Here is a 4,606-nt window from a genome sequence, read left to right as displayed (position 1 = left end):
TTGGATTGTAAGATATGAAGGGAACATCCTTGGATGTGACTTTGAACTCAATATGAATTGGATCCCGTTCCTCATCCTTTGATCCATGTCCCAAGAGGCAAGAGAAGGTCATGTAATCAACAAAGTAGTGGTCACCCATAGTAGTCCAATGGATGGAGTTTGTGCTTGCTTGAAAGTAGTAGGAGCTATGAAATTGCCTAAGAATCTTAGCATTCCAATCATACTTAAACCCTATGAGCTCATAGAGACCAAATGCCTTACACTTTGCAATGACACTTTGGAAAGTGACATTATCATCCTTGTCATAGTAAGGCCAATCCACATACCTCATAGCAACAATGGGGGGCTTGTTTTTCTTGCGAAGCACCACAGAGCTATATAAATCCATATGGAACTCATTTCAAAATCGTGAATCAATGCCCTCCATCTTGCAGTATCTAAATGAATCATGCCCCCTTTCTTCCTTAAGAGCCAAAGACATCTTGTAGTAATTCTTGCCCAATCGAGGAGTGTATCCCATAGGATGAGAAGGAGGGAGAAGAGTAGGGCAAATAGCTTGTGACCTTTGCTCTTGGTCATATGTGATGGTGAGATGCTTGGGAGTTTGTGGACAAATCTCATAAGCTATCCCCCTATTTCTCTTGACCGGTGTGGGTTGAGCTGCAAAGGATGGAATGACACTAGGGGCTTGACCACGGGAGAATCTACGGGATGTCTCAACAACCTTTTCCTTTCCCTTCCTCTATTGAGCAACCACGAACTGTTGTTCCTCCTCAGATTCTTCTTGTTCATATACTTCCTTCTCCTCTTCTTCTTCTTCACTCAACACTCTAGGAGGGTTTGGATCATGTCTAGCCTTTGTTCTCCTTTGGGTGGCACTAGCACGAGTATCCCTTTGCCTTCCCATTTGGATAATGCAAAGAACATGATCAGGATAAGCAAGGAGTCATGAAAAATTCAACGAGTACTCGATAAAAGAGGTTTGGACTGCGAGTTTCGGAGTATTCTGGAAAAATGTTTGGATTTTTCCACAACATGCGGAGATTCTGGAAAAATGTCCGAAAATTTCCGCAACTTTCAGAGTTTTTGGAACTCTTTTCCGGAATATTTTGGAACTTGCAGGCCAAAACCCTAACATCTCATACATAATGAATCCATCATGGGATTGATATGGAACTGAAAATCCTAGGCCTATACATGCTAGTGACGAGTTCTATCCAAAGGAAACCCTAAGAAACAACCTACGTTGAGAGATCGGGCGAGATGAACATTGGATACTTTTGGAGAGAAAAGGGGACGGCTTTCACAATCCAAATCCAACACCACCACGTGAATCCCCTTCGTGTGTTGAGTCTTCCTTGATGATCTCATGAGTTTTTTTACGGTGGAAACTCCAAATTCGCCCGCGGGGGGGGGGGGGGGGGGGGGGGGGGAGGAGAGAGGAGAGGGAGGAGAGAGAGTCCACCAGTGAAAATAAATGAGAATGAATAACTTCTCGGGGTAAAAGTAAATACCCATTAAGTTTCGGAATTTTCCGAAAAAAGTTCCGGAGATTTTGCAACTTTTGGAATTTTTCAGAATTTTTCGCACTTTCGGAATTTTCCAGGAAAATTTTCGGAGATTCTGCTCCCCCTGACTAATAGCCATTAGATTTGATTGGAATTTGATTTGGGATAGATTTAGAGGATTATGACAGTAATATATATAAGCATGAGTAGTTCTATCACTTGAGATCAGCCAACAAACAATCAATAAGAACAGTGATCCAAGTGATGGAGCTAAGTTAACTCCAAATATTTTCAAAGTAAAACCACACTTCATTTTTGAAAAAGATTTTTTGTTTGAAAGCAATCTATCCTAAGTCACTCAAACATGCACATGATTTCAAGCTATGTTACGAGAATCCAAAATATTTAGTTCACTCCTCAAAGCACAAAACTTTTGCTCATCAAGAGGCTTTGTGAAGATATCGGCTAATTGCTTTTCGATGCTCACATGGCTAAGAGCGATATCTCCTTTGGCTTCATGGTCTCTTAGGAAATGGTGTCTTATGTCAATGTGCTTTGTCCTAGAGTGGTTCACGGGGTTGTTTGGTAGCGTAATGGCACTCTCGTTACATACGAAAGAGGTATTTTGCTAAACTCACAACCAAAGTCTCTCAAGGTGAGCCTCATCCATAGTAGTTGAGCACAACAAGCACCGACTGCAACATACTCGGCCTCGGCAGTGGATAGGGCAACATAATTTTATTTCTTGGAACTCCAAGACACCAAGGACCTACCAAGGAATTGACAAGTCCCGGATGTTCTCTTTCTATCTACTTTGCAACCGGCATAATCCAAATCGGAATAGCCAAGTAGATTGAAAGTGGAGCTTTTGGGATATCACAAGCCAAGGTTAGAAGTGTGTACTAGATATCTTAAGTTTCTCTTAACAGCCATTAAATGACATTCCTTAGGATTAGCTTGAAACCTTGCACACATACACACACTAAGCATAATATCGGGTATAGATGCACAAAGGTAAAGCAAAGAGCCAATCATAGACCGATATACCTTTTGATCCACACTGTTACCATCCTCATTTAGATCAAGATATCCATTTGTTGGTATTGGAGTCTTGATGGGCTTGGCATTTTCCATGTCAAACTTATTGAGCATATCTTGAGTGTACTTGGTTTGACTAATGAATGTGCCATCCTTGAGTTGCTTGATTTGAAAACAAAAAAGAATTTCAACTCTCCCATCATAGACATCTGAAATCTCTTAGTCGTGATCCTACTAAACTCATCACACCACATTTGGTTAGTAGAACTAAAGATTATATCATCGACATATATTTGGCATACAAATAGATCATTATCCTTTTTGCGAGTGAAGAGTGTAGGATCGGCTTTGCCTATTTCAAAGCCTTTCCTTAGGAGAAAATCCTTAAGGCATTTGTACCATGCTCTTGGAGCTTGCTTAAGCCCATAGAGCACCTTATGGAGCTTGTAGACATGGTTGGGTAACTTGGGATCTTCAAAGCCCGATGGTTGCTCAACATAAACCACTTCAGAGATTGGTCCGTTCAAGAATGCACTCTTGACATCCATTTGATATAGCTTGAAATCATGATGGGCGGCAAATGCTAGTAATATGCGGATAGTTTCAAGTCTTGCCACCGGTGCATATGTTTCTCCAAAATCCAATCCCTCAATTTGAGTGAGCCCTTGAGCAACCAACCTTGCCTTGTTTCTTGTCACCACACCATTTTCATCTTGCTTGTTGCAAAACACCCATTTTGTTCCAATGATATTTTGCTTGAGGCGTGCCACTAAGTACCAAACTTCATTCTGAGTGAAGTTGTTCAACTCTTTTTGCATGGCCACCACGCAATCTGAATCGTCCAGCACCTCATCTACCTTAAGAGGTTCCAAAGAGGAAACAAATGAGTAACACAAAAATTTGCTAATCTAGAACGAGTGGTTACCCCTCTTTGGATACTTCCCAAAATGTTATCAACGGGATGATCACATTGAATACTCTGATGAACTCTTGGATGTGGGTTGGAAGCTTGATGTTGTATCAAATCCTCATTCTCAGCTTGATGTTGTGCACCTTCATCAATATTTCTGGAATTTCTAGAAATTTCTCCGAAATTTCCGAAACTTGCGGAATTTCCGCAAGATTTTTCGGAATTTCTGGAGCTTGCAGCGGTTTCTTGATTTGTAGGCCCATGAATTATGACACAATCATCTTTCTTGTCTTGAGGCTTGACTTCTCCTGTGGCCATCTTCTCAATAGCTTGTGATGGGGTTCTTCATTATCTACAATATGTGAGGCAACTTGCTCTACTTGAGAGTCGTTAGATTCATCAAACTTCACATCACATGCAACTATCGGGCATGCATCCCAGGCCCACGAGTAGGCCCTGTGCGGCCCACTAAGGGACATACACGGACATAATCAAGACTAGGGGGCTACGTAGCAAGAAGCGTATCCCACTCGGACTAGATTAGGTGTGCATATGGAAACTACTCGATCTACACTGAGTAGAACTTTGTAACTGTACCCGACTAGGATTCCATCCTGTAACCTGCCCTCCCGAGTATATAAGGATGGGTAGGGAGCCCCTCAAGAACAACTCGATCAACACATCTAAGTTCAATACAATCAACTCACAGGACGTAGGATATTACGCGATCTAGCGGTCCGAACCTGTCTAAATCGTGTTCCTTACGTCACCATTGACTCCTTGATTCTTGACGACACCCACCGCACAAAAGACCACCTAGGATACCCCCTAGGCGGGTTGCTGGTCTAAAACACCGACAGCTGGCGCGCCAGGTAGGGGCTGTCGCCAAGTTTCTCTGCGCGAGTTCAATGGCACCTGTCATTATCAAGCCTGCTTTCACCTTTGAGGCAGGCGCAACCTTCATTTTTGGATCCTGGCTCTGCATCGCTGATGGCGCTAGATCGTTTCAGCGCCAAATTATCAACATCCAGGAGAAGAAACCTCTCGACGAAAGCTCTTCTCAGTCGAAAATAGAGGATTTGGTCAGGAAAAACCAAAACTTCAAAATCAACAAAACCAAGTTCGACTACGCTTCGAACTCGACCCCAGT

The 4,606-nt window shown here is 42.5% G+C and overlaps 1 pseudogene; it reads right to left on the bottom strand.

Moving 5' to 3' along the window:
* Positions 1-742: 742 nt before the first annotated feature.
* Positions 743-2,642, bottom strand: LOC140222289 (secreted RxLR effector protein 161-like; annotated as a pseudogene).
* Positions 2,643-4,606: the final 1,964 nt, after the last annotated feature.

The sequence above is a fragment of the Setaria viridis genome, chromosome 3 (genome assembly GCF_005286985.2).
Source record: "Setaria viridis chromosome 3, Setaria_viridis_v4.0, whole genome shotgun sequence".
NCBI classification, from domain to species: Eukaryota; Viridiplantae; Streptophyta; class Magnoliopsida; order Poales; family Poaceae; genus Setaria; species Setaria viridis.
The sequence above is the reverse complement of the archived record's forward strand: the minus strand, read 5'-3'. Positions and strand labels throughout refer to the sequence as shown.